At 44.5% G+C, this 24,921-nt stretch overlaps 1 long non-coding RNA gene across 1 annotated transcript; it reads left to right on the top strand.

Moving 5' to 3' along the window:
• Gm31990 lies at window positions 1-24,921 on the top strand. Its single transcript, XR_865971.1, has 3 exons — window positions 1-167; window positions 5,071-5,233; window positions 24,820-24,921. It is a non-coding gene; the product is annotated as a predicted gene, 31990 (long non-coding RNA).

Below are 24,921 nucleotides of genomic sequence, written 5' to 3'. Positions count from 1 at the left end.
TTGTTATAGAGGCAGGGTAACCTGTACCCAAGGCTGCCTTCCAAGTCACTATGTAACCAACGATGATTGGCCTGCCTCCACTCCCCAGTACTGGGGTAAGACATATGCATCAGCACCCCTGGTTCAGATGGTGCTGGTGCCAGAATCCAGAGCCTTCTGTGTGCTAGGTAAGGATGCGACCAACCGAGCTACATCCTCAGGCTTATTCATTTATTTTGAAAAAATAATATTAGCATACAAAATAATGGGCTTTGTTGTGGCATTCCCTCTCTTTCACTGTCTTCCCTTGTCTGCTGCCCCAGTCTGGCTGGATCTTCCTTCCCTTAATATTTCTCTGGGAATTTCTACTTTACAACCTGGGACAACGTGAAAGTGTGAGGTGTTACCTTTATGGGTTTGGAAATGGTATTCTTTCCTTTTATTTTATATACTTATTGATTATTAGCTAATTACTTTTTTTGAAACTGTCTTACTCTGAAGCCTGGCCTTGAACTCCAGGCTCTCCTGCCTCCTTGTTGGGACTGCAAGCATGTGCTGTCACGTTGGCTTTCTCTTCTTTTCTTGATGTGTCGAACTTATAGTTTTGTTTGTTAATATTTCAGAGAAACATAGTGGTGTGTGCCTTTAATCGCATCAATGAGAGGCAGAAGCAAGTAGATCTTTGTGAATTCCACGCCAGCCTGGTCTTCATAGAGAGTTCAGACACACACACACACACACACACACACACACACACACACACACACCCCAAAACAAAAACCAACCAACCAAATAAAACAAACAAGCAAACAATAACAAAAACTGCAAACACAACAATAACAAATTATTGTTACATAGTATTTGAACTGACTATGGGGATGTATTTACACCATTGATTGAGGACCGGCTATCTAGAAGGCACTGTTTGTCACGTTGTGGAGGTGACAAAGAGACTCTAGAAGTGGCCTGAGGGAATTGCATGAGTGAGCTGACCTGCAGTCTTTCCAGAGTTTGAGCCTTACCTACAGAGCTTGCCTGTATTGATTCACATGATCCTTTGCTCAGGCTTCATGGGTCTTTTTAGAAGTTCCCTAGGTGATTTTAATATCTGACAAAGGTTGAGAAGCATTGACCCGAAGTAACCTAAGATATCTTCCAGTAGTGACGTTTTGTAAGTTGAAGTCAGTGTAAGGAGACCTCAGATGTTCAGAGGGCAGGGATAGGGTGGAAAGATCTTATCTCACACAAGGTTTCTCCCTCAGTCTGTGGGAGAAGCATTCTGTCAGTCCAGTCTTTGACAGCTATCCCATTGGGCATTGCCTCTGGGAACGGCACCTGACTCCCTTCACTGGTAAGAATATTCCTTTCTCTGCAGTTAGCTGAACCCACAAATCCTAAATGACTTTAAAAAATTTTTTTTTAAAGTAAAAAACATTTTACTTATTCTATGTGTATAGATGGCTTGTCTATATGCATGTCTATGCACCATAGGTGTGTCCGGTGCCAGGGGATCATTGGGTCCCTTGGAACTGGAATTACACATGACTGTGAGCCATCACGTGGGTGGCTGGAAGTGAACCCTGTGCTCTTAACACCTGAGGCCAAACCTCCAGCTTTGTTGTGAGTGTTTTGTTTATGGAGACAGACTCTTGCTGTGCAGACAAGACGGGCCTCAAACTTCCAGGGTTTCTCTGAAGGGCTGGGTTTACAAATATAGTATCAATACATTTGAAACAACTCAAATGGTTCTTGATGTGGACTGAGTTATAAAATATGCTACAAAAGGCCAGGTGTGGTGGTGCACTCCTTTAATCCCAGCACTCAGGCAGAGGCAGAGGCAGAGGCAGAGGCAGAGGCAGAGGCAGAGGCAGAGGCAGAGGCAGAGGCAGAGGCAGAGGCAGAGGCAGAGGCAGAGGCAGAGGCAGAGGCAGAGGCAGAGGCAGAGGCAGAGGCAGAGGCAGAGGCAGAGGCAGAGGCAGAATTCAACTTCAGTCTGGTCCATGAAGTGAGTTCTAGGATAGCTAGGATTACATAGTGAGACTCTGTCTCAACAGACAAACAAACAAACAAACACAATAACAAAATACAGCTAGATATGGCAGTGCGTCTTTGTAATTCCAGTCCTTGGGAGGCAGGGGACAGGGGGATTTCATTTTTTTTTCCTAGTCCCTGAAAAAAGTGATTATAGTATGGAAAATGATGTTATAATTATAGTGAAACTAACACATATATGAAAATATCTGGAGAACATATTGCTGTGTAGTAGGATATCATCTTTCTATCTCTTCTACAATGCACAGGATAAAAGTCACATGGTGTCCTATTAGAAGAGGTCATTTAGCTTTGTAGAAGTCGGCTGGTATCTCCATATATCTATATGTGGTTTATTGGGATGACGTTGATGGCCATTTCCCACTTATCTTCATCCCAGTTTGGGGATTTGAGTCTTTTTCTGCCTAAAATGTTTGCCCTCTTTCCCCTTTCTTGTCTTTTTCCTCCTTTTTATAATTCACTGAGTTTAACTAGGGCTGTTGGTATGTACTGTGCTCAAGGTTATTTACTGAATCACAGACAACATATCTCTGAAGATAAATGACCCCTGACCCATACCAGCCACCAACTCCCAAGAGCTCCTCAGTTAGAGGTCACTTATGCCTTCTGTAAATTCCTTAGGATCATTTACAGTGTGGATATTTACATCTGTGGTGCAATTTTTAAATCATAAATCTTTCATCTTTTGAAAGAGACCTGAACTTCAGGTTTCCTTCTGTCTACTTGCTGTTTAAGCTGGGATTCCGATGCAAAGCTAGAAAAGAAATTTGCTGTCTTTTCTAGAAGACCAAGGTAGTCTTAGAAAGCACCATTAATTAGGCAGTCGCTCTTGGCGGTACTAGGTATCTAGTGGGGCAGGTATACATTTTGTTAAAGTCAGCAGTCTTGTCACTGTGGACAGCAGGATGCGGTGCCCAGGTACCCAAAGGGGGCTGGATTGGGTCTAAGCCAAATGATAGTGTCAGCCAGCAGCCAGCCTGTGAGGGATGTTCTATGGCCTGAGCTGGGATTGCACTGCATTCTTCCATTTTGGCCGCTGGTGTAGAGAAGAAAAAGGGAAAGAGAAAAGAGGGGCTGGAGAGATAGCTCAGTGGTTAAGAGCACTGACTGCTCTTCCAAAGGTCCTGAGTTCAAATCCCAGCAACCACATGGTGGCTCACAATGTCTGTAATGAGATCTGATGCCCTCTTCTGGTGTGTCTGAAGACAGCTACAGTGTACTTTTAAATCTTTGGACCGGAGCGAGAAGAAAAAAATAAGAGAGAAAGGAGATGAAGTGTTCAGCCTGGTGAGAGGAATAGGGCGGCAGCCAAGGCAGTTTGGGGGAATAGCTAGGTTGTCCAGGGATCCACCTATTTCTGCTTCCTCAGAACTGGGACTGCATGCATGAACCCCTTCCTGACTTTTTAGGTGTGTGATGGGATTGAACTCAGCACACTGCCCCCCCCCCCCCCACATGCTTGTTCAGTGAGCACTTTATATACTAAGCCACAGGTCAGATAGTAATTCATTGTTTAGTTTAGTTTAGTATCCAGAATTTGGCCAGGCCAAACATAATGATAGCTATGAGAATTGTTAGTGTCTAACAATTGTTAGCCCTAACAGGCTGGGCTCAGTCACCCATCCTTAGTGGGCCAGTTAAAGAGATAAATGCTATCAAAAAGCAGAGAAAATGGACTTATTCAGTGTGACTAAACCAAAAAGAAGAACAAAAAAATGAGCCTGAGGTCCTGACCTGATGTTTAGGTCTCAACAGAGGGCAAGAACATGCAGTCCTGGCCAGGCGGGGTTCTGCCCATATGGACCGATCAGGATTGTGCTTCCTGGTTTCTCCTGCAAGGTGTTCTGGCAAGTTGTCAGGACTATGACACCTCTTTCTGGGTGACAATCTCCCTCTATGGCTAGTACCAGGGCCCAGGCTATTCCTTATTGCAGCATGAGGCTGTGGAGAAATGTAACAATGTACCATTCTTAGAATCCATTGTTTCAACAATCTGATACCTGAATGGAGGAGAACTGTTCAAACTGTCCTATGTCCTGCCAGGGCTGTTACAATGGTGATTGATGGGGCGCTTTGCCCTGAGCCAGTACAGGCATACTTGGGAGTAGAGAACTCTGTGTTCTTTACATCAGCCGTGCTAATGATGCTCCCAGAGTGATGGTTTGGGTTGCTGCGATGCTAACGTGATGCGACTGTGTCCCTGCTTGTTCTTCTTAAGGGTGTCCAGGTTTAACAATCTGACCATAGTTGTCAATCAGCAGCAGCATCATAACTAAGGAAGCTGTTGGCAAGGATCTCAGGGCGGCCTTGACATTTAGTTTATTGTCTCCTGTATGCTCTGAGTTTCTAATAACATTGGCTTTGGTGTTTTAATGGAAAGAGCCCCGGGCCAGAAGTCAGGGAAGCAAGCTGCAGCCTCTGACTTGCTAGTAATGAGCTGTTTTGGAGTGGGCCACATAAGCTTAGAAAAAAATCTGGTCCTTTACTGCCTGCCATCGTGACTCAATCTTGAGTTCTCTTCTGAATTTGAGAGTTCAGGGTCTATGTATGAGCTCAGTTTGGCTCCCATTCTCAGTACCGAGACTCTGATGTTGAGGCTGGAGCTGGAGAGGGATCCTCAGTCTGTAAAGTGAGTCTCCAGGAAGCACAAAGGCCCGGGTATGATCTCCAGAACAGATGTGAAAACGCTGGCCATGGATGCTTCGGATTCAGGACCAGAGAGGCAGAGAGGATCCTGGCGGTCACTGTCACTCAGTCTAGCCCAGCTGATGAGCTTCAGGTCAAAGGAAGTGGAGGCCTTCCTGTATAGACGATACCCTGGGTGTTCTCTGGCCTCTGAGTACACACGCATGAACACACATGCGCACACACACACACACACACACACACACACACACACACACACACACACACGTCCCTGTAATATTTCTCTGGAGATAATTTAAAATTATTCTTTTCCTGGATGTCTTGACCCAGTTTCTATTAAACTAGAGGATATGAAGTCCTAGGAACTAATTGAACCTTTTCTTTCCATTATAGGAAGGGATGAACTCCTATGAAACCCTGAGACACGTCGGTCAGTCAACCGGTTTTAGTCTTTGCCAACCATTATTGGAGAAGAGAAAAGCTGTGCAAAGTACACAGAGGAAATTCTGTCTCTATCTGTCCTCAGCTGGGCCCAGGGTTGTGGCATCACCGTCAGGTTTGTAATGCTTCCTCAGAGTCTGTCTCCCAGATAAGCTGTCATGTGAGTCAGGGAGAGCAATGGCCACACCTCTTTTCTCATGAGATGCTCTGTGTTATAAGTGGGCCGTCTGCATTCATTGCCTGCCTCAATGAGGTGGAACCTCTCCCCCAGACATTCAATGCAGGCAAAGATGTTGCAACCCTGAAGCTTCATTTAGAAACTATTCGGCAAGTGGAAATCTGTAGTCAGAGAAGGCTTGTCACGTGCATCTACCCATAAGAAGGGAAGTACAAGGCCCATTAACTGCATTAGATTCAGCTCAAAGAGACCTGGGGGCAGGAAGCCTGGAGGCAAGACAGAAACAAAGAGAAACTTTTCAAAAGTTTTTCAGTTGATTGCTACATATCTCCATTCCTCATTTCAAAAGTAAACACTGTACCTTTTCAGGGTCTTGGAGGTGGCTACATTGGCGAGTGCTTGACCTGAAAGCCTGATGCCCTGGTTCACTGTGTGTTCAGAATCCCAACCATTGGGGAAGAGACAGCCAATCTCTGGGGCTCACTAGCTAACTAGCCTAGCTTAGTTGGTGAACCCTATGCCATTGAGAAGTCCTGTCACAGATTCAACAAAAAGGCACACAATGAATGGCATCCCTATGAAAGACATCCGGAGTGGTCCTCTGGATTCCACACATGCGCATATGCACTGGCACATGTGTGCCAACCCACCCCAGCAGGATCTGGTCTGTTGAGTCTGGAGTGTATGATAACCATTGATTACCTAGGAATCTGAGATCAGGGTGGTTCAGGAAGCTGTGTGGGTTGGACTTTTTTGATCTTCACTCCAGGAAAAAGAAACAAAGCACACTGAGTCATTTATCTTCACCATAGCTAATAAAGGTAGTGGGTTCCTTGCAGCCGTGTTTACATTCTTATTTTGAAACTATGACAGCAGAAAGCCAGACATGACTTTTGGCAATACAACTCTTAGAATGGTCAAGATGGGATGCAATTAAGGACTTTTTAAAAAATATGACCATGTGCAGAGGTACGCCCAGCATGCTCCAGGATAGGACAAGTCAGAAACAAGGGAACAAAGCATTCACAGGATGGTAAATCACGGCGTGTTCTGAACATTCTGTACCATGGAATATTGAGCATCTTGGGTCATCTCTCCAGACACACCTGCTATGAGAATTTCTATGTGCATGGTTATTATAGAAGAGTTCCTAGGACAACCTAGTAAAGGCTTAGGGATGCGGAACATGAAGGCAGAAGAAGTGAGCCAGGGTGTGTTGTTCAGATAAAGTCTTGGCATCTACCTGGTTCCTTTGGGGGATCTGGAGTATAAGCTATGTTAACTAGAGACCAGGAGCCGAGTTTCCTAATCTGTCAGGCTCTCCCAAATCTTGGTGCTTTCAGAAAAATGGTTCCAGAGGCCCAAGAGCGGGTCTTGAAAGAGCTGTAGGCAGACACAGCTGAGAATTGAAACGATGGAAGGGTGAAGGGAAAAGAGCAAAGTCTTTTACTATGGAAACATGGAAACCTATGACTGACGGCTCTGAGATGATCAGAGAGAGAGAGAGAGAGAGAGAGAGAGAGGGAGAGGGAGAGATCGAATGTGTGTGTCTGTCATAGAAAATCTGTTGGTGTGTCTGTGCATGTGGAAAATAGAGGTTGATATTAAGATGTCTTTCTCAGTCACTTTTCTACATTGTTATCAATTTTTTTTGAGGCAGGGTCTTTCAGTCAACTTAGAGCTTGTCATTTCAGCCAGCCTGGCTGGCCAGTGATCTTAACTAATCCACTTGTCTCTGCCCCCCACTCAGGCCAAAGTTCTTTATGAGCACTGCAAAAAAAAAATGTTACTGAGTATGATTTTATTTTGTTTTTAAAATGAAAAATGTATATATGTAATTGTGTGCATGTAAAAAAAAAGTCTGAGAGGAAATCGACCCCAATAGTAATTCTGCTATGTGGAACACTCCTCCATTGCTGGTGGGATTGCAAGTTGGTACAACCACTCTGGAAATCAGTCTGGCGGTTCCTCAGAAAATTGGATGAAGTTCTACTGGAAGATCCAGCAATACCACTCCTGGGCATATACCCAGAAAATGCTCTAACCTGTAATAAGGACATATGCTCCCATATGTTCATAGTAGCATTATTTATAATAGCAAGAAGCTGGAAAGAACCCAGATGTCCCTCAATAGAGGAATGGATACAGAAAATGTGGTACATTTATACAATGGAGTACTATTCAGCTATTAAAAACAATGAATTTATGAAATTCTTAGACAAATGGATGGATCTGGAGGATATCATCCTGAGTGAGGTAACCCAATCACAAAAGAACACACATGATATTCACTCACTGATAAGTGGATATTAGCCCAGAAGCTCAGAATACCCAAGATACAATTTGCAAAACACATGAAACTCAAAAAGAAGGAAGACCAAAGTATGAACACTTCGATCTTTTTTAGAAGAGAGAACAAAATACCCATGGAAGGAGTTACAGAGACAAAGTTCAGAGCAGAGACTGAAGGAATGACCATCCAGAGACTGCCCCACTTGGGGATTTATCCCATAAACAACCATCAAACCCAGACACTATTGCAGATGCCAACAAGAGCTTGCTGACAGGAGACTGATATAGCTGTCTCCTGAGAGGCTTTGCCAATGCCTGGGAAATGCAGAAGTGGATGCTCACAGTCATTCATTAGACAGAGCACAGTGTCCACAATGAAGAAGCTAGAGAAAGTACCCAAGGAGCTGAAGGGGTTTGCAGCCCCCTAGGAGGAACAACAATATGAACTAACCAGTAACCCCAGGGCTGTCTGGGACTAAACCACCAATCAAAGAAAACATATGGTAGGACTCATGGCTCTAGCTGCATATGTAGCAGAGGATGGTCTAGTTGGTCATCAATGGGAGGTGAGTCCCTTGGTCTTGTGAAGATTCTATGCCCCAGTATAGGGGAATGGCAGAGCCAGGAAGCAGGAGTGGGTGGATTGGGGAGCAGAGGGGAGGGGGAGAGGATAGGGGATTTTTGGAGGTGAAACTAGGAAAGGGGATAACATTTGAAATGTAAATAAAGAAAATCCCTAATAAAAAAATCTAAGCCTATAGTTATGGTAAAGAGATTGTAACTCTGGGAGATAGTCAGAGGTGGGAGATTTGCCTGGACTCTGAGGAGGTCAGACATATGAATCTGAAGAGAGGTCATTAGCCATGTTGAAGACATTTTAAAAAAAAAGATCTCTTTCTCAGTCACTTTTCTACATTATTATAATTATTTATTATTATTATTATTATTATTATTATTATTATTATTATTATTAGAGGCAGGGTCTTTCAGTCAACTTGGAGCTTGTCATTTCAGTCAGCCTGGCTGGTCAGTGATCTTAACTAATCCACTGTCTCTGTCCTCACGCAGGCCTGTACTGGTTGCCAGGCTCTGACACTTATGCAGCAAGCCCTTTACCCATAGAGCCATCTCCCTAGCCCTGTGGAAAGTTCTTTATGAGCACTGCTCAAAAAAAAAAAAAAAAAAAAAAAAAAAGTGTTACTGAGTTTGATCTTATTTTGTTTTTAAAATGAGAAATGTATATATGTGATTGTGTGTGGGTAAAAAAAAAAAGTCTGAAAGGAAATCGACCCCAATAGTAATTCTGCTATCACAGGAGGGGTTAAGGTTTGGGAATAAGGCTAAAGTGCAGAGACACGCAGATTTCACTTTACAAATGGGGTGAAGGGTGAAGCAACGCACGTGGCCCCAGTCGTTGATGGGGCAACGCGCCCGTGCAGCTGATGTACTTCTTTGTCACTGGTCGTAAAAACTAGACAGGCCATCCTGTGTGGATCATAGGAAGTGCTTGGTGAACTTAATGATGTTTTCCATGAATGAAGAAAACGTTGAAGTCTGCAATTAGCTATAATACTGGACTGCAGGTTGTGGCTTCGCCAGTCTCCATTCTGGATGACTGGTTGTCATTTTGGACTACTTTAGGAAGCATGCTCTTTGCCCAGTGTCCCCTTTTCCTGCTTGAGGAATGCCTGTCAGATGTTTGTGTCTTTACCCTCTGATCTCTGTAGGGACCGTCTGGGAGGAAAACGCATTCCCATGTTGTGTCTAAAGTAGGAATTGGTACACGTGGCAGGATATTACATTTTTAGGCAAAATAAAGTTCTCTTCTTACTTTTACTTGAGTCTAGATATTAGAGATGATTTTTTTCCTACTCTATAATCAACTAGAAAAGAACATGGAAAGGTCTGCAAAAAATGGTCTCCAACTTCCTTGCTAATATAAGGCTGGAAACAAAGCCTCATATTACCTTTATGGGCAAAACTAATCTAGGCAAAAGAAATCAAATGGCAGATAAATCTGCAGCAGGATAAGTGAAATTTTTGCATCATATAAACTCTTACTTCACTTCCTCAATGAATCCTATATTATCCATTTGCCTATTTATCTTATATCATTCATTTATCCACTAATTTCATAATCATCTATTTAACCTATATTCATCCACCCATCCCATATCTATCCATCCATCCATCTACCCATCCATCCATCCACCCATCACATATAAGCCTGTATATTATATTCTTTTTATTTTTGTAATTTTTTATGTATGAATGCTTTGGTTGCATAAATGTCTTTTTGCCACATTTATGTCTGGTGTCCATCAAGGACAGAGGAAGGCACCAGATCCCGTGGAGCTGGAGTCACAGTTGGGTATTACCTGCCATGTGGGTGCTGGGAATTGGATCTGGGTCCTCTGCAAGAGCAGCCAGTGCTCTCAACTGCTGAGCCATCTCTCCAGTCCCTCGAATGGCTTTCCCCTCACTGCTGCTAGGTACTGTCTAACTAGTGCTCACAGTTCTGAGGGACTGTGATGATAATGTTTCCACAATGGAAGCAAAGATGCCATCAAGGTGCGGGCAGTTGCTTAGGAGATTCTTACAGAATAAGCAAAAACAGGAAACCAGTGTCTGTTTGACTCGTCTCATCTTCCAGCCTCTTTCCAGCTACCCACACTGCAGAACTTAGTGGGGACTAAACCATCATGGGATAATTTAAGAGCCCCAGCTCTAGAATCACAGAGCGTAGGAGGTATTTTTTGGAAGATTGTCCTTCCTTCTAGATCTCCAGCACTGCCCTTGTTATTAGCTAAAAGTCCTCTTTCTGCATTTCTTATTACGCTCCATTGAGTTCTGTGTTTAAGCTTGCTCCAGATGCCATACTACCTCAGTTGCCTGTGTGTTAAAATGAGTTCATTGTCTGGTAGAGTAAATCTTTTTCTTTTATCTTATTCAAGATAGTATCAATTATTTTTGGTCCATGTGTTTTCTTCTATTCTATAACAAATCTCCAGCTTCTTTTAAAATCTCACATGTGTTTTTTACTTAGGTGTCATTGACTCTATCAACCTTTGGGAAGAAATAAAAATTTCATAATGTTGCATTTTTCAATTTGTGAATGTGTCTCTTCCTTAGCTTTCTATAATTCCTTTTGCTGTTTATCTTCTGTTCACAGATCTTATACATACTTTACCAACTTTCCTTTTACATTTTTTTTTCAAGATTTGTTACCTTTTTTCTTATGTATATGGATGTTTTGCCTGCATGCATTTCTGTGCGTCCTGTGTGTGCAGTGCCTGCAGCGGCCAGAAGAGGTCTTTATGAGATTCCCCTGTAACTGGAGTTACAGATGGTTGTGTGTTGCGTCTGCTCTCGACCAGCAAGGACGACACAACACGGTCGGATTCTTCTCAACAGCCTTTATTGCAGGAACGCCTCGATGCTGCTACGGGGACCCTGGGCACCCAGGGAGGTCTGCTTATATGCACCCCAGCACAGGGAAAGGCTTCGTGGCCCCCTGGGATTGGTCAGTCTGCTGGCACCTAATTTGCATGCACCTGGGAGGGGTTGGCGCCAGACTCAGACTTACACCTGCGCTGATGTTGTTTATGACAACGGCACACCTGGCGCCCGGCGCCATCTTAGAGTTGGCTTCCTACAGTTGTGAGCATTGTGGAGATGCTGGGAGCAGAACATGAGCTCTCTTTGAGAGCAACAAGTACTCTTAACTGCTCAGCCATCTCTCCTGCTGAATGCCCTTTATTTTAAACATGAAACAATTTCAGCCTTAAAGAAGAGTGCAATAGTGTGTTGAAGCCCTTTCTTCCTTGACCCCAAATACCCCATTTATATAAAGAAAGAATATTCCCCGTCCTGTTGGTTACACTCTATGCTTTCTACCTTATCCATGTGTATATATTATTTCCAAGTGTTTATTTTTCCTTTACCAACTGAGAGAAGAATGCATAGATCAGCTCACTTTACCTTTTAGGATTTCAGTGTAAATTTCCCAAGAGCACAGTGATTCTCCCATACAGTCATACCACAGTGATGGAACTCAGGAGCCCATGTTTTAAAAGCCTGTGTTGTCTCTCTGGTGTTTTGAAGTGGGACAAGTAGCTGGGAAGGGTGCTGCTTACTTCCTGTTTCTTATGAAAGGTATAGTTAGCTACTTAAATACTTGTATGAAACTGGAGTAAGGTTTTTGAGATAGTGTGTCAGCTCAATGTTTAAAGCCCTTGGTGGCTTACTACTGTTCTTAGGTTTCTTGATAGCCCTCCCCACCCCCCACCAGGTCAGTTCTTCATATCTTGGAAGGAGGGAGACTGGTCCTCACCTGCCTCCCAGCCTCAACTCATAGGCATAGTGACTTTCTTGTCCTTCCTTTCTTCCTCCACACTTCTTTCCCTCCCTCCCTCCCACCTTACCCCCCCCCTTTCTTCTTGAGAGTGGGTTCAGATTTATGTTTCTGTTTCTGCCTCTGCTTCTCAGGTTCCAGGATTATAAGGGATGTGTTGCTATTTCTGGCCTGTGTGGATTTCCTTGCATCTACCTCTTCGTGCCATCACTTGTAATATCTTTGTACTTGGTGTACCCATGTCTGACGAGTACCCCCATTTCCTCTCTACTCACGTGGTTCCTGATACATTCACTGTTACGGCACTAGGGGAGCCTTCCCAACTTCATGTCTCCATTAGACTCTCTGAGTGCATTCATTGGACCCTTCACTCCGATGTTTTGTAGGAGTCTCAGGGTTGTGATTGCACCATCATTGGTAATACTCATCCTTTCCCATTCTCCCACTAGGCTTGAACACTTCAAAGGAAAAGCTATGCCTGTCATCCCTCACTCCCAAGCATCTAGCCTGGAGTAGTAAATATACAAAAAAATAATTGTCAGATAAATAAAAGCAGAAAAAAATCTTAATTGATTTTGCCCTGTGTATTTTACCCATATGTTAGCTATTTTTCTAGGCTCAGAGAAAGTTAAATTCTGTTCTAAAACACATGATTGAGATTGTGGGGGTGGGGAGATGATCTTCAAATGCACTTGGCTGAGAGTAATTAGCATTCATGCACTTCTTCTGTCTGGGAGCTAGTTTCAAGGGCCAAGACAAAGTGTGTCTGGGTTCGTTAGAAGCAGCAGCGCCAACGACCATGTGAACCATCCAAACCAAGGGTCCGTTTTGTTTCTCACATCTCAGATAAGGTGAGGTGGAGGGCTGGAAAAGTATGCATGTGCATTTATTTCCTGGTGCTTCGGGTGATCTGTAGTCAGCAGAGCTTGTGTTCCTTTGGCCACTGAAAGACTCTGAAGGCAGCGTTCTGGGAGCAGTGGAAGCCAAGAGGTGAGAAGTCAGACGTCAGATGTGGCTGCTGAATAGCAGGGTGGGTGAATAGTGTGGTTGCTGTGCTTGAGGAAGGACGGGGGAGCCAAGATCTCTTTCAAAGCCTTTTCCAAGCAGGTAGGACAATGAGCTGTTTGAACACAATATTTCATTGAGATATCATTGAGTGGACTTCTGGTTCAGTCCCCTCTAACTGTGTGACCTTGAACAAGATGTTCAGCTCCCTATGCCCAGACTATCTCAATGAGGTTATTGTTCACACTAAATAAGTCACTGAATAGAAAACCTTTAATTAAAAAAAATATTCAATAAAGGTCGCTCCAAATAGCCCCAGGGCCTTCTCTAGTGAGTGAGGAGTGGGTGTGGCTCATCGGTGTGGCCTATGGCTGTCTAGAAGGCCTGTGTGTGTTCTCTGCTCCCACACTTGAGACATGCATGTATATACTTAAAGTTAAGTTCAAGTGCATTGTGGAACGTTTAAGGGAGAGGAAGGGATTATAAAAGGAAACTATCACAGAGGTGGGTGTGGAAGAAGTGGGGGGCAGGAATTTATTTATTTTTATGTAGGGTTTATCTACTCGTCTCTGTAACAGGTAGGACTCTGTAGAACTGAACATACAGCATAGACAAGAGCCCCTGGCCTCATATAGGTTGTGATCCAGCCTAGAAGACAGATGTGAAGCTATGAATCCCAGAGGTCAGTGTACCATGAAGAGCCCTGGTTTGGTGACTGGTCAGTAGAGGCAGGTGCTGAGATAAGTGTTCTTTGAGTCGCTTTGAGATCTGTAGAAATGCCTTTCTCCTCTCCCTTACTTTGGCTCTCTGGTGGAAGCTGTCATTATGACCAGCTCACCATTATATTGGAATACCGAGGTTAATTCTGCCCCAAAGAACACATCAGATGTGTGGCTCCCAGCCTGTCTGGACATAGGTCTGCTTGGACTGCAGAGCTCTCTGCTTGGGTTCCTTTCCGCCTGACTTGTTCCGTAGCTTGTGCATGCCTCTGGCTGTGTGGAAAGATTTCATATCAGTTCTTTAGTGAGCAGCAGGTCATGTGGAGAAGATGGAATTTCAGATCTGGAGACTAAGCCTGAGGTCAAGTTTGATCAGACAGAATCTCCGTAAAATACAGAATAAGAAAATGTGTTCATCTTCTTAATGCATTCATAGATCTTCAATGGAGTAAGGAAAGAAAAGAATGCAGGCTTCGTGTGTGTGTGTGTGTGTGTGTGTGTGTGTGTGGGTGGGTGTGTGTGGGTGTGTGTGGGTGTGTGTGTGTGTGCTCGCGTGCGCACACGCGCATGTGACCACTGTTAGGTTTATGATGTCCCTGTTCCTGCCAACTTATATGTAAAGTATAGATGACTATAATGGCTGTAATAATGAGGGCTAGGAAGTTCCCTCAGTTGGTAAAGTGCTTGCAGCAGAACCTAAGAAACTGAGATTCGTCTCCAGAGCCCACTTACAAAGGCGACACACACTTGTAATCCCAGTGCTGGGAGGTCGTGACAGGAAGGTCCCCGAGGCTCTCAGGCCAGCCAGCCTTGCCTAACAGATGAGCTCCAGACCACCAAGACAGCCTGTGTCAAGAAACAAGATGGAAATTTCCTGAGGACTGACATTGTCTTAGTCAGTGTTATGTTGCTGTGAAGAGACACCACAATCAACAGCTCTTATAGAAGAGACGTTTACTTTGGGCTTATTGACAGTTCAGAGGTTTAGTTCATTATCACCATGGCAGGAAATGTGGAGGCATGCAGGCAGACATGGTGCTGGAGAAGTAGCTGAGAGGTCTACATCTGGATCTGCAGGCGGCAGGGGGGGGGGGGGCGGGAGAGAGAGAGAGAGAGAGAGAGAGAGAGAGAGAGAGAGAGAGAGAGAGAGAGAGACTGGGCCTGCTTGGGCTTTTGAAACCCCAAAGCTCACCATCCAGTGACACACATCCTTCACAAAGGTCACATCTAGTCCTCCTCAAGTAGTGCTACTTGTCCAAATCATATACATGAGCCTAAGGAGGCCACTCTTTCTCAGACCACTACAGACGACTAAGATTGTTCTCTGGTCTCCACAGGCATATTCACAAACACACACACGCAAGTGCACTTAGCACACGCGCATGCACTATCCCAACACATACACACACACACACACACATGCACGCACGCACGCACGCACGCACGCACGCACGCACGCACTAAGAAGGCAGACTGAGCAGCTGCCAACAGAGCTAATATTTAAAACGGGGACCAGAAGTTTTTCCCTGATCCTTTCCTGAGGCCAAGGCCTGGTTTCCTGTGGTAAAAAGTCTGTGTTCCCATCTGACCTAGCCTTATAGGCTTCTGGGAATGTCTGTGCATGGGGACCCATTCTCTGCTCTCTAAAGCATTCCTGCCACCACATAATTGACAAGTCTGAGGCCGTTTTCTGTTTATAAAGCACTTCCAATCCTGAGCCCTGCAGGATACAGGCCGTTCTATCATCCTCCTCCAGCTTGAGGCTGTCTGTGAGGAGATGATGGAGAACAGATTAGAGTACATTACAGGATGAATTGTTTCCTCTCATAAAAGATGCATTGGAATTCAAGCTGCTAGAACTTGGAAAAGTTATTGTATAACTCCCCCCCCCCCCCACCCCCCTGAGATAGGATTTATCTATGTAGCCCTGGCTACTCTGGAACTTGCTCTGTAGACCTGGCAGGGCTCAAACTCACAGAGATTCAGCTGCCTCTGCCTTCTGAGTGCTAGGATGTAAAGCATACACCACATGGGCTGTATGCCATTACATGCCATTGTGACTACAGTACCTAACAGGAACAATAGGGCAAAGCTCATTTTGTCTCACACTTCCGGAGGGATTTCAGTCCATCATGGCAGAAGGCAAGACACACAGGCTCCATCTCTGGTGGTGAGAGCAGGGAGTAGAGGGTTGTTCACATGGCAGCAGAAGGGCAAACAGAAGGGGAGCTAGGTTGGAATTACAGTGGGACCTACATCCACCAGTCAGTTCCCACCCAATGAAGGTTGCATGGCTTTGCAATACCCTGCAGCCCACTGGAGAACAAAGGTTTGAAAGATGAGCCTGTGGGTGGCACTTTGGGATCAAACCCAAAGGTGACCTTATTTGGCGATGGGGATCTTTGTAAAGGTATGCAAATTGTAGTCATTAAGTTGAGCCTTAACCCTATGTGGCTGTGTCTTTAAAACAACATGAAATGAAAACATAGATGCAGGGAATATGTGTGTAACCCAGCAAGGGGGTGAAGAGGAGATGGAAGAACGGCTGGAGCTTGTTGGCCACCAGTCTACTTCCTGGTTAAATGAAAGACAGAGTGTAATGGAATAAGGCAGAGAGAGCTAGAACAGGGCACTCTGTACCCTCTTTTAACTTTCGAGTTATACATGTGTGTGCACCCAGATACACATATGTGCATGCACATACAAAGCATACAAAAGAATAAAGAAACAAATATTTTTAGCAGATATAAGTACTTACTTGCCCCCAAGCCTAAATCCTGAGTTTGGTCTCCAAAACTCATATGGTAAAAGCAGAGAGCTATGTTTTCTGCTGACCCTCCCTACAGAGAGAAATTAGAAACAAATCATTAAAACAAACAAAGACAACCAAGAAACTTGTGATAATGTGAAGAGACACAAACAGGAGACCAGGATCTACCAGCCAGGATCAGAAGCCGGGACTAGATCCTTCCTCACAGTTGGAAAAGGAAGCGGTGCTGCAAACATCTGACCTTGGACTTAAATAAATAACATAGGAGTAGGGAGAGAGCTAAGCCAGAGTGTGCTTGCAATGAAAGCTTGAAAGCCTGAGGTTGAGCCCTAGAGCCCGTATTTTTAAAAGCTGGGAGTAGTGGTTCTCTCTCTCTCTCTTTCTCTCTCTCTCTCTCTCTCTCTCTCTCTCTCTCTCTCTCTCACACACACACACATGCATATACACACAAGAGCTTGCATGTATACATGCATGCATAAACATACACATACAAAAGAAAAAGGAGAGATGTATAAAGGATAATGGATTATATGCAAGATTAAGAAGGGAAGGACATCTGTTGAAAAGGATGATCCCAAACATACACAGACATTTGCTGGTAGGCAGGTGGTGCTACTTTAGTAATGCATTAAACAAGAGGATGCAGCAAGATTTAACAATAACCATAACTTCAGAGCAAAGCAGAGGGCAAGTGACCCCAACATAGCGACACCTGAGCATGTTAGGGTCTTGTAAGTGACAGGCACACCTGGGGCTAATGAATGCTGCCTATGTTCATAATTACAAGCACATAAGCACAGGCCATAGGTTCGTGAAAGCAAACAGAATTCTATCTCATTCTAAACTGCATGATATCTAAGAGACTTTTGAGACTGGTCATTAGTCTTTCTGGGTTCCTCTGAGAGGCTGGTGCCATTTTTGTTTGTTTGTTTGTTTTCACTTGTTTGTTTGTCTTGTTTTGCCTAGGGCCTTCTAACCTTTCATCTGGGGCTTTAGGGGCCTTCTGCTAGCTAGAACTGCGTCTTGCTGTCACCACCCTCTCCTCTGCGTTCTCTGTTGTTACAGCAACAAGACCTTGGTCCTGCCGCTCCTGAATTCTCTGCAGAGCTTGCCTGTGACTCAGAGAAGGAGGAGTGAGAGGGCGGGCAGTGAGAAGCAGTTGATTCAGCCAGCTGCATGACTCAGCCAAGCCTTCCTGGATTGACTACAGACAGGAAGTTGCTGCTGATCCCTCACAGGAACCCCATCCTATGCCTTGTGATGGATCACCCAGTCAGTGACTCAGATCAGCTGGGCTCTGCTCGCACAGGGTCACCCAAGTGCTGGTCTCTGGGAGTGTTCCCATGAGCTCATCTTTGAATGCAGCAGCCACACAGCAACCTCCCCCTCCCCCCTCCCCCCAGTTCCTCATGTGGTCTCTTAGAGTGCCTATGGATAGGGAGGAATGGGAAGGAAGCTTTAGTTTGGATCCTGTGCTTTGAATGGAGGGATTATATCAGCATACAGGGAAATATTTTTTGTATGTACATGGGAGAATCCTGTCCTTTGAAGAAATGAAACTTCAATTTCTCAACCCAGAGAAGTACCCAGTGACAGTTGCCCAGTGAGAAAGAACAGGACCAGAAATAGAGAAATGTTTGATCACTTAGAGAACGTCTCTGGCCAAGGGTTACCTTTGCTTTTAGAAGTGTTGGCCTTTTGATCAGGATTGTGAGTGGCATGTTATTTAAATAACCCCACAAATGGCAACAGTGGGGTGCAAATTTATAATCGCAGCACTTGGGAGACAGAGGTAGGCAGATCTCTGTGAGTTCAATCAAGGCCAGCTTGTTCCACCTAACAAGTTCCAAGCCAGCCAGGGCTGCAAAAGGCCACAAACAAACAAACAAACAAACACAGCAAATGAATGACTAGCACGGGGAGGGGAGGGGTTGCTATTTATTTGCATGCATGGGTTGGAAGTATAGCTAAGGCATAACTTAGAAAAGGTATATTTAATAAAAGTGCTACACTTTAAGCGACAAATGGACAAATGGTTGACAATCTCAATCTGGTCATAATGGTGTCCGCCTCTAACCCAGCACTGCAGAGGCAGGGGTGAGTGGATTGAGCTTTTGAGGCCAGCAAGGGCGACAATGCCAAGTTCCAAGGCAGTCTGAGATAAGGTAATGAGATTTGTCCCAAAAACCAAGGGCTGGCAAGGTGTGGTGGTGTGTGCCTTTAATCTTGGCTGGAGCTCAAGGACACAAAAAGTTTACAAGGTCTACAAAAAGTTTAAGGCAATGAGTACTAAACATGAGTGCTTAGCATAAGTGAGCTGCTAGTCTAACTATCAACACCGCCCCACCCCCAATCAAGACCAAAACAAACACCTAACCCCCCAGGATGGTGATGTAGAAGATCACACAGCCTCACATGTATGTAGGCCCCAGATTGCACTGGGGAAACATTTCATGTGTAGGCACGGATATTTGAGAGTCTAGTAGGACAGTAACAGTTAAGTGCACACATCACCTATGAGCATCTCACTTGACTTCTGCTGATGAAAGCTTGGCTCTTTCAGAGCAGCAGCCTTAGCTGAGAACCTGCAGATTGGCAGGGCTAAATAGCCTCTTATAGATAAGACTACCAGCATAATTATTATTAATTTAAAGTATAACTTTAGGTTGTTTATTTTCTACTTCTCAAATGTACATTGGTGTTCTGCCTGCATGTATATCTGTGTGAGGGGGTCAGATTCTGCATTACAGACAGTTGTGAGCTATCATGTGGGGGCTGGGATTTGAACCAGAGTCCTCTGGAAGAAGAGTCAGTGCTCTTAACCACTCAGCCATCGCTCTAGCCCCCAGGTTGTTTATTATTCATTCTCTGTCTTTCTGTCTCTCTCTGTCTCTCTCTCCCCCTTCCCCCTTCCTCTCTCTCTGTCTTTCTCTGTCTCTCTCTTTCTCCCTGCTCCCCCCCCCCATCTCCCTACATATATGTAGTATCCACAGGCCAGAGGAAAGCAAAGATCCCCTGCAACTAGGAGACTGACCTTGTTTTATATGTACTCTCTATGTGTTCTGGTGTACCCATGCGTAGTTCTATGCAGCTTTACCATGGAGAGATTTTCCCAGCAACTCTCAGATCAAAGCCCAGAGTTTCCATATCCCTGTTAGACTCACTCATCAATCCTCCCAGAGGCTGTGCCTCCTCTCTCCCCAGCTCCTGGCAGCCGCCACTTGCTCCATAGCGCTACAATGTTTCATACTACACGGTATGGCACCATAGGAGAACAGAGCAAGAGTAGGTTTCCTTCTGAGATTCATCCAAGTTGCTGCGTGTATTTGTTGTTGTTTTTTAAGCTGGTGGGTAGGAGGTATCCCCTAACATATGCCAGTTTATTTTAATCTCTTCACTCCGAGGGACATTTGGGTGGACTCCAGTTTGAAGCTAATTATGAATAAAATTGTTATCTACCTGGCAATTTAAAAGATAATGCCGCTATTGACCTGCAGACCAAAGGCTTGCTGAGGGCAGAGAGCATTTCTGACCTCTAAGTGCTTAGCCTAGAGTTTTCACAAAGCTATGGAGGAGAGGTTTGAGTAAGTGGATGCAAGACACCATTGCAGGGCATGGTAAAATGCCAGGGCTAAAATCAGTTTCATAAATTGGACAGATTTGAACCCAAGACCTGACTTTATCTGGGAGAACCAAGACAGGCATGTTCTGGAAAGTTCCTCACCAGTCAAAGGAAAGTGAGTAGCAAAACTCCCGTTCCAGGGCCGGGGTGTGAATTAAAGGAGTTAGCATGTGAAGTCTCAATGCAGTCTGGCGTTAGCCATCGATAATTAATTTCTGTTACTATTGCTATTAGTGGATCACTAATCTGTATACATCATATCAAGATGGTAACAATAGGGTAACTGATAACTTTTTTATTCTTAATTTTTTAGTATGTACTTATTTTGATTTTGTGTGGTGTTGCCCATGTGTGGGCACACACACGTATGTGTGGGTGAGCACGGTGCTATGCCTGACGTTGACATCGTGAGTCTTCCTCAGTTGTTCTCCGTCTGAATTCTTGAGGCAGGATGCACCTCCACAGCTGGGGTTACAGAAGTGCAAAGCTACCACAGCAGGTTTTGATGTGGATGTTGGGATGGGAACTCAGATCTTTTTGTGCTCAGCAAGCACTGAGTCATCTCCCTAGCCCCTGTTGATTTTATCCTTAAGTACTTTCCCCTTTTAAATGAAGGTATATACACCACTATAAAGCCTATATTTATGTGTATTTGGATTTTGTATTCATGTCTATGTGAACAGCTACCATTTCTTTTTCACTTTCTCTCTCCTTTTCTTTTTTCTTTTTTCTTTTTTTTTTGAGACAAAGTCTTACATAACCTCGGCTGGCCTCACACTTACTACGTAGCAAGGGTGACCCTTGAACTTGTGGTCTGCTTGCCTCCACCTCCAGCTACTGCAATTACAGGCACACACAGGTTTCTCAGTGCTATGTAGTGCTAGGGATCAAACCCGAAGCTTGTGTGCAGCAGACAAGTATCCTATACTACTCTGCAATCCTATACAAGCTATCTATATCCCCAGCCCACATTTAACTTCCTGATCTGCCTTCTTGTAAAAATAATAGTTCTAGCTTAATGTTATGCTGTTGTGAATGCATGCATATATGGGATATTTGCATTTCAAAATATTGAGAATTTAGAAGGACTGAAATGTCCTTTTCTGCACAGCCATTCCTGGGTGTTTCCATTAGCTTGGGGAAATGGCATCTGTTTTTAAACAATGGGCTTAGCAGAGTTTATTTTTTTCTTTTTTCCTAGCATTCTATTTTGGCAATAGGACTCTGGTTCATTTCCCCACAAGATTGGTTGGAAGGGAGGAAAGCTCTCTTTTCCCTGGCTTGCTGGCCCGCATGCCTAGGGTCACGTTTGGGGTTGGGGGAGTGCCTCCCCAGTGACCTCCTGGAATGTCAGAGCTCTGACTCACAGAGAGCCTCCCACCAGTCAGCTTGAGGCAGCAATTAGAAACTAACCATTAACCAACTCCTGTGGATGACAGGAGCTGAGCAAAGTTTCCAGCTGTTTGACAGGACCTGTGATATTTAGCAGTACATAAATGAAGTCACCAGCTGTGACATCTCTGGGTGCTTCTTCAGGGGAGGCGCTGGCTTTCTTATGATAAATTACACACTTTGCCTGACCCTGGAAAGATGAGTGTGTGCAGAAAAGGCTGATAAGGACTGGTGTCTGGGAGGGATCTAGGCTTTGCAGATGGCTATAAAAGCCACCAGTAACCAGATAGGATAGGCTACAGGTTCCAGAGCCTTCCCATATGGCCCACCATCGCCCAGAAGCTCACAGGGTAGCTGCATCTGACTAATTTACTTCACACTGGGATTTCTTTGCTCAGCTGCCTCGGGCATTTAAAATACCCAGCTCTGGAGACATCCCACTCATGAACTGAGCCCCACTTCTGCTGTCACTTCCTCCATAGTAACTTTCCTCTCTCTCTCTCTCTCTCTCTCTCTCTCTCTCTCTCTCTCTCTCTCTCTCTCTCTCTTAAAGCCAGGTGATGGTGGTGCACACTTTAACATTTTTTTTTAAGATTTATTTATTTTATGTATGTGAGTACACTATCGCTGTCTTTAGTCACACCAGATCCCATTACAGAGAGTTGTAAGCCACCATGTGGTTGCTGGGAATTGAACTCAGGACCTCTGGAAGAGCAGCCAGTGCTCTTAACCACTGAGCCATCTCTCCAGCCCCCTAGTAACTCTCTTGTCACTACCAGATGGAAACACTCGGTTTTACTCACCTGAGGTGAATCTAGTATGCTATATGCAGTAGTTGCTATGATATTTTGTTTTGATTTGCATTCCATACATCTGTCTCTCATAACTGATACCATCAGATGGCAAAGCTGGCTTGGGTTCTGTCCCTAGAAAATGTGTGTGGTCCCAAATCAATAGCAGAAGGGCCAACAGATATTTGTCACCTTATCTGAAGGTAGGGAGGGCATGGGAGTAGGAGCATAGGGTAGCTGGTCACACTGGGTACACAGTCAGGAAGCAGAGATCCACGAATATAGTGATCAGCTAACTTTCTTTGTATTTATTCTGAGACCACCAGCTCATGGGTTGATGCTACATACCTACATTTAGGGTGGGTCCTCTCACCTCAGGTAACCCAGTTCAGAAATCACCACTGACATGCCCACACGTGGTGATTCAAAATCCTATTGAGCCAGGCGTGGTGGCGCACACTTTTAATCCCAGCACTTGGGAGGCAGAGACAGGCAGATTTCTGAGTTCGAGGCCAGCCTGGTCTACAGAGTGAGTTCCAGGACAGCTGGGGCTACACAAAGAAACCCTGTCTCGAAAAACCAAAAAAAAAAAAAATACTATTGAGATGATAAGTCGCATTAATTGCCAAGGATGGGCCATGACAACTGTCTGGAATGCTCACCAGCATCTTTGAGATCCTCTTCTGGCTGTACAGTTATTTCCTCACATCCTCTGTGATAATTGTGACTGTGGCATCTATTCCTGGCAGATGGAGTGTGTTTGTATCACTCCTAGTCACTCTAGAACAACTTGCTATACTTGAGTCTCACCCCCTCCTACACCGGCTCTCAGAATGGAAAAGACCACGAGGCTCTTGGGAGGAGACAGAGCCACAGATAGAAGTCAGAGGTCAGAATCGCTGTCTGAGTAGGCTAGCTGTGCTCAGATGAAGGCTTGTCTCTTAGGTGGTTCTAGATCCTGTTAAGTTGCCAACCATCACAGATCCTTACCAGAGGCAAGCGCCCATCACCTGATGGGACAGACTACAGGAGCCTCCAGCAAAGACCCACTTGTCCTTTTCTCTCACACAAATAATCAGGCTTTTATAATGTCTACTAATCCTAAGAACATTAGGATTTTGTAACATCTACCATTACCAAGAACATAAAAATTAAGTAACGAACCCTAGACAACTCCGCAGGCATCTACTCAAAAGGGGGAAAAATTCCCAAAGTAAGCGAATGACTTGGCAAAATCATCTTTTATTCTGTTGTTACCAAACTTACGGGCTTGGTTCAATCATATGCGTGTGAAACATCCCATTTTTCTATGTCTGAATGCATACATATGTGTTCATTCCATTTTTCTGCGTGTCCTTATCTCTTTTTCCCCCTCCAGCCTAAAGATTGCTTTATTTTTATTTATTTATTTTTTTGATTAGTAGGCATTAAGTAGAGGTAGCCAGCTGCCTTCCAGATGTCCTGCCTTCTTGATGTTCCCACAAGGACACAGGCTTTGAAAAAGTAAAGCTAAAGAAACTTTTATTCTGTTTTATGAGCTGCTCTGTCATGTCACCCACCCACACATACACACAGCTCCCACATGGAAAGGCACAGAATAGTCTTCAGGCAGAATGAATGGTGCAGGAGAATATGGAGCACAGCGGGAAGTGGGAGCTAAACTTCCTAGCCGTGCAAAAGCTGTCAGTACCAAATATCCCAACTGGAGACACCACAGTCTGACCCTGATCAAATGGATCCAGGGCTGAGGAAGTAGCTCAAGAACACTTGTCTTCTAAGTGTGGGGACCTGGGATGGATTCCCCAGAATCTTTGTAAAAAAATAAGAATGGAGTCCATGCTAATCCCAGTGAAAACTAGAGATTTGTGAACCCCTGGGTTCACTGGCACCAACTTATCAGTGGATTAACTCACGATCCATCTGAGGCTTAGTGGCCCATCAGGCTGGCAGAGGGGCGGAGCTGGCTGGAGGAAGAAGGCTACAGAACCGTTGCCTCCAGAGATTGATCTTGTCCTTGAGACCCTCTCTCTGTCTCTCTGCTTCCTGGCCAGTTTGTGGTTTTGAAAGGTGAGCTCTTAGATACTCTTGCTACTATGCTCTTGCTTCACCATCATGAACTCTAACCCTTTGAAACCATAAGCCCATTTCTTTTTCCTTCTCTAAGTTGCCCTGGTCACAATGTCTTATCACAGCAGTAGAAACCCTAGATAATACAGCACACATCAGATTCTTTAAGCTTGAATAATGTCTTGCTGCACATTATGTGCCCCGTTTTGCTTAACCTCTCATTCATTAGCAGGCATCTGGGCTGTTTCTACTTTAAGGCGATGGTGAACAATGCCATGAACTATACAGAAGGATTACAGTTCCTGCCTTTATTTGTCAGTTTTGGGTAATAAACCTAGAAGCGGGATAGACGGATCAAATACTAATTTGGTGTTTTTATTTTGAGGAACTGGCAAACTATACTCTGAGAGCAGATATCATGTTTTAAATCTATCATCCCCTGCTGATCACCCCTGTGCCTGTTCTAAGTTCTTTTAAAAGTCATTTACAGATTTATTTTTTGTGTGTACAGGTGTTATGACTGCATGCATGTTTGCGCATCATGTGTGGTGCAGTACCTGCAGAGGCCAGAAGAGGGATTCCAGATGTCCTGGGGCTGGAGTTTATGGTTGTG

The sequence above is a fragment of the Mus musculus genome, chromosome 2, assembly GCF_000001635.26.
Source record: "Mus musculus strain C57BL/6J chromosome 2, GRCm38.p6 C57BL/6J".
NCBI lineage: Eukaryota > Metazoa > Chordata > Mammalia > Rodentia > Muridae > Mus > Mus musculus.
This window is presented reverse-complemented; position numbering and strand designations above follow the sequence as displayed.